This window comes from Mustela erminea, chromosome 12 (assembly GCF_009829155.1).
Source record: "Mustela erminea isolate mMusErm1 chromosome 12, mMusErm1.Pri, whole genome shotgun sequence".
In the NCBI taxonomy this organism is placed as follows: Eukaryota; Metazoa; Chordata; class Mammalia; order Carnivora; family Mustelidae; genus Mustela; species Mustela erminea.
Window position 1 is genome coordinate 52,083,822 of NC_045625.1, and position 10,700 is coordinate 52,094,521.

Here is a 10,700-nt window from a genome sequence, read left to right on the forward strand (position 1 = left end):
TTATTGTCTGTGTGTGCAGGTTTTCCTCTCTGTGGTTTTGCCTCTGTGTGGTGTCCTGGATCCAGCCCCAGCTTTGGGGCGGTTCAACCAAGGTTTGAGTTTCTGCTCTGCCCCTCACCAGCTGTGCAATTTGGGGTAAAGCCTTTAATCTTGCAAAGATCTTTCTCTTCAGTAACATGGACGTAATAACAGTGTCTGCTTTGGAGACCTATAGTTAAGATCGAACGGTGGTTGTACGTAAAGTGGTTATGTGACAACGCTTGGCATATACTAAGCACTCAATAAATGTTTATTGTAAATATGAAGTAGGATATGCACTTTGGAATCTGAGAAGCCTTTGACTATATGTGAAAGGGGATAGTTCTATACCTCCTCTAGAACATATCAAAGACCTCCAGAGAGTCTAACTGACCTTAAGAACTTTTATCTTTAAACTCTGAGATTGTGCCAAATGTACTTATTTGCATTTATTGGGAAAATAACATTCTAGGATACAAAAGGTATCAAAAATGTATTAACTGCCACCCAGTTCTTTCTGCAGTGGACCTGTGGACCCAGATGCTGGGGAAGTGCATCAACCCAAAGCAGAGTTACTCTTCATCGAACAACTCTGATGTGTGGAGCACAGGGCTGGATGCCTGGTGGTGAATGCTATGTCTGGTAACCCTGTGAGGCCATGTTTATTGTCCACGTGTAAAGTAAGAGGAACCTGAAGCACAGAGGGGATAAGTAGGGGGCGTCTCAGAGCTTGGAAGCCATGGAGCTGGATCTTGAGTTGTCTTGCTGCAAAGCTCCATGTTCATCGCTCCCATCAGGGCTGCCAAGGGGCGACCCTTGCACACAAGTTCTGTCCTTTGTACTTCACTCTCCTGCCCCATCAGACAAGACAGGTGTTTCTATTTGTTTTGTAGAAGAAGCAACAGGCTAAGAGAGGCTATGGGACTGGCATGTGCCCACACTGCTGGAGGCAGAACTGAGACTTAACACATCTTAACCACACCTGTGCTGCTCGGACTCAGAACCCGGACGGCTTCCCCAGTAAGGAGAACCTGCTCAAGGATGTGCCTGGGGTGGGGGAGGAGAGCAAAGTTTATCTGAGAGTCTTCAAGAAGTTGCATTTTCCCATTATTGCGGTCTTGCCGGCAGCTCCTGTCATCTTGAGTAGAGACCCAGAGACCGATGTGCAGGCTGGCGTTACTGCCCCAAATAAACCACGGAGGGCAGATTTTCCTGCGATGCCGAGACAGCTAGCCTGGGTCTGCAAGTACATATTTCTCACTATAAAGCAAACAAGCCGACTGGCAGAGCACTGTAGGGAAAATGACATCACTGCAGAATTTTAGGGCTAATCATTTAGCTGGATTAGCCCCAAAGTGCTGTGTCTAAAATCAGCATCCCTGCCTCTTTATGTACTCCAGATGAAACACATTAGCAGAAATATGGCAAGGGACACTCACAATGCTCGGTTCTACACTCTCAGCAGTTTTTGCAAATCTGCAATTAGTCTAAAGGGCCTGGGTAAATTAGGCCTCTTGATAAATGAAGCACCTAGACAGGCCTCAGATTTATTGGATCCCGCTGTCCCGCTGTCCAGAGCCCTTGTCAGCTCCTTGTAGGGCAGCGACGGTGCAGGGGGAAAGGGAAGAGGAGCCAACTCAGTCCTGAAATTGCCCCCCAAATCTTTGAAAACACTGTGCTCCAGGCTGCTGCCTTATTGGCCCTAAACAGTCTCTGCCAGGAACACAGTAGGTGAAGTCGGAAGCCTTTGCCAGGAAGTTCACTGGGGGGGTAGGGAGTGGGGGTGGGCACAAGAGGCCCTCTCCACATTCTTGATGGCAGAAATGTGGGAGGCAGGGTTCCGACCCATTCTGGGCCACCCAGTGCCTCCGGATTCCTTGAACTTCCCCTGGGTACTGATGGCCACCGCAGGCCTAGTCAGTCCCAGGGCTGACTCTCAGTTGCTTAACCCATTACTTCCCCAAATGAGGTTTTCCAAATGCTTCGTCTGATAGACTACAGGGGTGTTTTGACGATATGGAGAGGTTAAACAGATTTCAGAAAAGTACCCCCGGTGGGGAATTAGAGGGGGGAGTAACTGGTCATTTCATCAAGCAAACTCCAGAGGCCAGAGGGCTGTCCGTGCCTTGGCTCAGGGAAAGGGGGCAGGTGGGGAGGGCACAGCCAGGGCCTATTACCCTGATTTATGCCCGTGGATCATGGGACGCAGTTCACAGCCATATTGGGGCGACACCTGCCAACTTTGCTGCTGTTGCCGCGGAAGCTGGCGTGCTGACATCAGCTTAGCCAGGCCTGTGGAGGGGTCCAGCAGATGTGCATGCGTTTTTTGGGGTGGCGAGAGTGATTTTTTGTCAACTCTTTCTCATTTATATTTTTTAAATAACATGTTCTTTCCTGATCGCCAGCCGTGATGCGTGTTTTGGGGTGCACAGTCTGAATTTTTTAATTTAAAAAGTGGTAAAGTGATAGAGGCTTATGCGGACGATCTAAAATTGAAGTCCTTGCGTGTGTGTGTGTGTGTGTGTGTCTGTCTGTCTGTCTGTCTGTCTATCTCTTTCTGTCTCCACCTTACAGTCTCAGGATCTCTGTCTCTTTCTCTTCTCTCTGGAACCCAGCAGGACGTGCTGTGGCCCCATGGCCCCCTAGCCTCATTCCCCAGACTGAGTACTCTGTCCCTCAACTCCTAGCAGCCCTGCATCTCATGGACAGGCTGCGGATGAGCCAGGAGCACCCCAGGCTGTGAGTTTTCCAAGACCCTGTCCTCCCAGAGACGGCAGGAAGTGCCTTGCCAAAGCGGCGCCCGCAGCCTGTGTGATTCAGGGTCTCTGGTCTGCAGATCAGCTGGGCGATTCTCCTGTCAGCCCACATTGATTTTCCTGTAGATTACATTACCTCCAATCACAAAAGAAATTGTGCTCCTCTCCTGGAGTGTCAGGGCAAAATGAATAGCAAACATTTTCCTGCAGGCAGCTCGGCTCTCCTATACAAGATGCCTGAGCAAGCAGACACTGTCCTTGTCCCTTCCGGGAACCACCGCCCCCCGCCCCGCGCCCCCACTACCTCAAACCTTTCCTTGTCCGACTCCACAAAAAAGTTTCCAGGCCGAAGTGGCGCATGCAATCCTACTTGGGAGATGCAAGATACCCAATTATGCCACGGTGAGATTCTTCTGTGTCTTAAGACCTTCTAAATTATGGAATTAAGAGAGTTTAGAGTGGGGGGGGGGCTGTTGAGCGAGGTGGGGGGAAGAGCTGGTGACACCAGATGTGTTCAGAATGTAGAATGTCTTTCTCATATATTAAAAAAGATCCTTTGAATATCATCAAAGAGATCGGGCAATTTTTATTCCTTTTAAAAGTTGCTCTGAGTACTGATTGGGGTCTCTGGTCTCTGGCTCATGTGTATGCTTGTGCTTGTGTGTGTGTGTATCACAAGGGCCTCTCTAACTGTGTGTGGTTGGTGCCAGGTTCACCTTCTGAAACCCTGGCGTGCAGGGAACATCTCGCTCATTTGGGCAGCTTTGGCACCGAGTCCTGGCACCGAAGATAAAGAGAGGTGTCAGCACTTTTCCAACAATGCACTAGCAGCAGAAGGCAGGCGCCAGATCTCTGAAGCGGGCTTTGTGGGTGAGGTGAGGGCTACGTCTGGCTTACAACCTGCCTGCGAGGCCTGAACGAGGCAAAGGCACAAGACATTTGAAAAGAAGACAGGGGCATCATGGCGGCCACGTAGACCTAAACCCACCCTGCTGAGCGTGGGGTTCTGTGTATCCACATGAAGTAAAACTAGCAAAAGTTTTAGCTGATCACGTCACCAGTATTTATTGAGCAACTATCACATGCCAGGCATGGGGAAGGTGTTCTGTCATCTGTCTAGGCTTCCACTTGTCTGATAAAAGTAATCCTCCCAATAAGGCGGGGGGGTCGAGGGGCATCCCTGCTTGATTGATCAGAAACAGAGCCTTAGAGAATGTATACGACTCTCTAAGATATTACGGATCGAATCATCCTTCCTGGCCCCCTGTACACTGAAGTCCTAACCTCTCGTGCCTGTGAATGTGACCTTATGTGGAAACAGAGTCTTTACAGACAATCAAGTTAAAAGGAGGTCATAAGGGTGAGCCCTCATCCAATAGGACCACGGTCCTTATAAAAAGGGGATGGTTAAGCTAGAGGGAAGACCTTGTAAAAACACAAAGAATGGATGGTCATTTATTTACAAGCCAAAGAATGCCAGTGATTCCTAGTAAACCACCAGAAGCTGGGAGGGAGGCCTGAACAGAGTCTTCCCGCATGGCCGCATGGTGGAGAAAGAACCAACCCTGCCAACACCTTGATCTTGGACTTCTTGCTTCCCAAACTGTGAGATGATACATTTATGTTGTTTAGAGCACCGGGCTTGTGAAACTTTGTTATGACGGCCCCGATGTAGGTTGCACACTGCCTTTCTCCGTGAAGAAGTACACAGAACTCAGGCAGGCCCAAGCGGGCCTCGAATCTTTTGTAGTTACTATACTGGGGTGGTTGGAGGCACAGGATGAAGATAGAATTTATGATAAATCTAGTATCATATATATTTTAACTTAGGAAATTTAAAAGCCTGCTAATTTGATAATTTATAGGACCTTAAAATGTTTATATCCTTTGACCTATTTCTAGAAATTCATTCGAATAAAATAGTAATGAATATAGATACATATTTATGTACAGCTATTTATCACAGTACTATTTATGTAACAGGAAGTAGTCCCCAAATGGTATAAAAAGCCACATTTCTTGATTTTTCAAACTGGAATTAGATCTGGTTGAAGCCAACACTAGCTAAGGGTGATGGCAAGAGTTCTCCATTCTTCAGCCTGGAGCTGGGTTTAAGCACCTTGGCAGAGCACCCCCAGCCACGGTGGGTGGTCCTGCCCCAGAGACAGTCACACAGCAGACCCTCCCTGAGGTCACCCAGGGCGGCAGGCTCAGAGAGGGGCTATAGTTCCATCCTGAGTCAAAGTCCAACTGTTAATCCTCATCTAGTCTTGGGGAGACCCAGACTCTTTTCCGGCCTCTCCTTGGATGGTATAGCCTACAGCTGCTAAGAGCCTTCATGTTTGAAACACGAAGGATCATACTCTCCTCCAGAGTTTTCAGTTTCCATCTGGGAACAGAGCAAAGCCTTCAGGAATACCCTGCCTCTCTCTCTCTGTCAGAAGAGGTATAGCTCAGCAGATGCTGGAAAAGAGATGTTCATCTCTCACATGAGCATAGAAGACAAAACAAACACAGACAACCAAAGCAGGAAGAAAGCACTTACATTTTCAATAACCAACCTCTTAACACCTGCGATGGCAGCACCTAAATGCCCCCAAATACAGGCTGGTTACATCAGTTATGACCCATTCCCATTTTAGATGTAGATATGAAAATTTTAGTTAATAATAAGAGAAAAGGTTTCATGTGAATGAAAATGTAGAACATTCTATTTGTTGGAGAGCAAATTACTACAAACTTGGCCACTTAAAACACCACCCTTATTATTTCGTGGTTCTATAGATTCTATAGGTTCTATAGGTCCAAAATCCCAGCAGGTTAGGCTGGGTTTTCTGCTCAGGGTTTTATAAAGACTAAAATTGCTATGTCGGCCAGGTGGTGCTCTCATCTGGAATGGATGTCTTCTTTTATGCTCATGCAAGCACAGAATTCAGTTCCTTGTGGTGGTAAGACCAAAGTCTCTGTTTCCTTACTGAATGTTGGTGAGGGCAGCTCTTAACTTGGGTAGGCTTTTTAACTTTTTTTGGGTAGGTTCTTAACTTTGGGTAGGCTTTTTTTTTTTTTAACATGGTAGCCTTCCTTACCTCGTGGTCTTCTCTATCCTTAAAGCCACCAAGGAAAGATTTCCTTTGTTTCGGACCCTCTCATTCTTCATGTCTATCTCCCAGTAAAGCCCCACCCTTGGTCAGGCTCAAGTGATCAGGTCAGGTGACCAGGAGGATCACTCTCCTTTTCTGGAAGTTATAGAACCTAATCATGGAGGCACTATCCCAACGCATTCACAGGTTCCTCCTCCGCACGTTCACAGAGAGGAGATTAAACAAGGGTGAGGGCATTGGGGGCCATCTTAGAATTCTGTCGAACACAGGTATATGCAGTGTAGATGGTAAGATCTCAGCCATGGAACATTTCTATGCTCAGAAAACCCTGGTGTGACCTCGACCTCCATGTTAATAAGATCATTCTTTAGGGTAGGTTATGGTTTCCTTCTTTGAACTTTTCTGTATTTTCCAAGCATTTTATAATTTGCATATATTTGTTTTGTAATCACAGAAAACCCCACATTATTTAGATAAACAACTGGACCTTAAACTAGGAGAGTAGTTTCAATATGCCTGACTAACAGGCATTTGATCTGTGGCATTACTCATGTAAGGCTGAGCAGTTCATTCATTCGTTGGCGCGTTCACTCATTCATTAGCCAAAGCATAGTGGTGCAGGCAGACTGTATTTTCCTGTAAGAGTGTGTGATGATGGAGACCTTCTGTGTCTCCATCCTTCCTGGAACTGCTTGATGCTTTTCAGCAAAAAGATTCCAGAAGGCAAGTGGCATTTCTGTTCATCATTACTCCTGGGAAAAATTACTGAAGGCAAGTTACTCAAGCCAGTTGAGAAATCCTTCACCAGTTCTAATTTCCCACCACAATAGCTTGATCATTTTTAGGTTTTGAAATTTCCCGTTGTCTTTGTTAGCAGAAAACACCAGCTTCTCATAAATAACCGAAATGAGGCAACAGAACTCTTGGCTCAAATTCACTTTTTCAGGCTGACATGTCAGAGGGATCCTGACGCCAAAACTCTCTCTCGAAACAGAAGTGTGGCCCTGGGAGACCCAGCAACACAAATGAGCCAGAAACCCCTGTGGTGGGAACCCCCTCCACTAACATTAGAAAGAGGAATTGCTCCAGAAGGAGAATCGCTGCATGTGGCAACATCACCAGGGGCACATTGACTGGCCATCTTGGGGTATTCTGTGTTGGTAACAAGCTTAGGGCTCAGATAAAACAATGAAGAGAATGTGAAATCAGTGGGGATGCATAGAAAAGTGGACTAGGCCTCCCTGGACCAAATGGGATGCTGTCCTGGCTTGTCTCTGGGGCTCCCTCACCTCCTTCTCTTCTGCCATGCCTCTTCCCTGCTCGGGTGCCTTGCGGTATGCCCCCAACCCTGGGATCCCATTCCTGCTCTCAGTTAATGAAGATCACTAGGGTGTTGATTCTGGTGTGGATACTTTCAAGGGTATTTGGATTTTAATAAGGGAGTTTAGCAAAAGGTGGAAAAGCTTTGAAGTTGGCAAGGAAAAGCTTGCTACTCGTGGAAGGACCCATAATGGCTTATTTTTCTCAAGAGCCCCACCCAATGTGTCCAAAGTCACCCCCTTCCAGTGTGCACAATTACTGCTTGGTTTTGTGTGGTGTTGACCTGGCCCAGGGACAGGTCCCGAGGACTCTTGTCTGTTGACTGTCAGTGGGTGTGGCTAGCTGGAGAACGCTCGGGAAGGCAGCTTTCTCCTGGAGAACGGCAATGAGGTTCTTTTTTTCTGAGATCGGTTATGTTCAGGCAAAGCTGAAATCATGTCAGCTTTATGTGTGCGGTTTTCAAATACATACAAACTTACTCTTTATGAAGCATGAGAGAGAAATGGATAATCATGAAGCTGCTGCCCAACTAAAGATAATGAACGTGGTCCTCTTCCATCCGTCCCTGGAACAAGTCCTCGTGCTGATCCCTTGCCTTCCTACCCACCCCCTCCGACACTTGGCAAGTAACCACTGTTTGATTTTTGCTTTCATTATTTTTTTTTTAATTCCTTATTCCTACTTTTTTCATTATAGTTTTACCACATCATCACTAACCCCATATTATTTAGTTTGGATTATGTTTTCAACTCTGTATAAGGGCTGTCACAGTGTGTGCATTCTTTTGTGACTTGCTGCTTTTATTCAATATTACGAGTTTGGGATTCAATCATTTTTGTGCCCATGGCCTCGATTCATTCATTCGCATTCCCCTTTGTATCGCATTACACGGATACAGGAGAATTCAGTCATCTCTTCTCTTCTTAGGAGAGCAGCTTCAGCTCTTAAATTGGTGTTGGACATGTTTTCACTGTCAGATGTAGGATGCCATTTATTCCAATAGTGGCGAAGACCAGGTGTGATTGGATAGGACCAGGTAACTGAGCGGAAGAAAAGGAAAAAGGAAACATTTTGAGGGTAAACCAGGGAGTGGCCCCAGGGATCTCAATGGTTTCTTTGTGCATACCATTCCACCATGCTCAGAAACACTTTTCCCATGACATGAAAGAGCCGGATGAACTTCAGGTGTCCCTCCAAGGCAACCCTTGAATGCAATACGTTATTCACTCACTGGACACATAGTGAGCACCTGCTGTTTACCCCCATTGCTAAAGATTCAGAGGGAAACAAAACAGACACGGTCATTGTCATAGCAGTACTCTTAGACTGGGGGTGTCAGAAAAGAGAAGGCGTAGACCAAAATCAAGTTGTTGTTGTATTAATCACCCAGATATGACCATCTTGAATGTTATGGGAGCAACATAGGGAAATGGAAATATTTTACTGGGTAAACGGAAGAATCATGACGAAAACAGTAATAGTTCGTACTGATTGAAACTTTGCTGTGTTAAAGTTGTTTTTAAGTGACAAATTCTGGTTAGGACCGTGCTGCAAGCAAGCACACGTGGTTTGAGGGTGCAGAATTCTTGACGGGCTTCCCGAGATAGAATGCTCGGGAAAGGCCTCCTGGAGGATGGATGTTGAGGCTTGAGAAGAACCAGCCGCACATAATCAGGAGGAAGAGAATTCCAGATTAAGGGAACGACATGTGTCAAAACACCAGGTAGAGCATGAACTTCATGTGTTCCAGAATCTGCAAGAGCCATAGGAGAGGGAAGCATGGCTCCAGGTGAGCCCCAGGCACATCTGGGAGGGGTTCTGTGGGCTGTGGTCAGGGTTTTGGATTTTATCTCTTGTGCAAAAGGAAGCTGATAAAGGGTTTTAAGCAGGGGAATAGCAGGGCCAGATCTGTGTTTTTAGAAAGTGGGGGGAGGCAGCTGGAGTGGAAACAGGCTCTGGTGGCAAGGAACAGGGGCTCAGACCACAGCAGCCCTGGGGGGGCAGGGCAGAGGTGAGAGAGAGGAGCGACCAGGGGTTCCATGATGGTCTGGAGCCAAGAAAGGGGCATTGTTACAATTTGTTTTTAATGAGAAACATAATCAACATTAGGGATCAAAGGGGAAATAATCAGACCCAGCCTGTTTCACCGGAGAAGAGAAAGTTCAGAAATGACCAGCTGCGCAGATAAGGAAAGCTGTGATCCTTCAGTGATGGGACGGCCCACATCGTCTCTCCATGTCCCTGCCTCACTTGCTTCCATTTTCCTAATTGTTAGAGCTGCAGAGCACCTTCCAAAATCTGGTTGGAAGATGTCCTCTTCTGCCGGGGTGCAGCAGACACCAAGCACCTTCCCCAGTCTTCGGGAGGACAGGGGACATCCTGGTCCCTGGCACTCCCTTCCCTTCCCCTACCTCTCCTCCCCCCCACCCCACCCCCATCCAGGCAGGTGGCCGTGACCTTTCAGGGCCAGGAGCACCCGAAGCCCCGTTCTTGCCAGATTCCCAGCTTGTCACAGCCTTTCCATCTCCCTAACACCATCTTGCCCCCTTAAAGTACCGTAAAACATGACCGAATGGGGAATATCGGTGGCTGTTTAGTATGCTTTAAAATTCTTTAATTTGCTGTACCACAATAACTTGCACTTTAATAAAAGCCATCTCTCGTCTTAATAGCCACACAATAAAGAGTTATTTATAGGCGGCTGTGTGCAGGCCCGAGCCTTCCAGGTGTGCCCCAGATTTGAAGCCCCGGGCGAGAGCTGCGGGGCCCGGGCCGCCTGCCGCAGCCCAGACGAGCCCGCTTAAACGCTGCCATTTCATGGTGTCCCCGCCCCAGGGGGGTGGTGGTGGGGAACTGCAGGCGACCCCCGGGCTCCTGGCCCCCGCACAGCACGCCCAGCGCGCTGATTTATTTCGGTATTATGTTTAATTGTTTCCTTCTTGTTGAAGCCTTAACATGCGAGGCTTGTAAATCTGACCCGAAGCCTCCATATGGCGCTCTGGTTTTCCATTTTCAAATGCGTTCGCCCTGCAATAATGACGGTGGTATAACTCAATTTGAGTTCTGCTGCCGGGGACTTTATTACATAATGCTTTCTAATTGACCCTCATAGTTTAATAAGACAGAACATTTCACCAGAACATTGACAAAAGTTATTAATTTTCACTTCAGCAGAGACCCATGTCCCAATTAAATCCCCGGGGAATGCCTGACTGACTGACTGACCTCATTATGGCTAATGCTTATTAGTCCTGTGGAGAGGATAGCATCACACACTGTTAAAATGCCTAAATGAGCACATACAAGCGTCCAACGTGATTACAATTTACATACATGACTAATTTTACTCCCCTAATCCTTGTCGGGTGCAATAGATGTGGTGTGTGGCTGTCATACCTCGGGATCAGCCATGGAGGATTTGGAAGGGGTCGGAAAAATGGCCTTGCGAGGGCGCTGGGCTACACCCGCTTAAATCACAGCTTAAATCACAGCTGCCTTTCTAGGA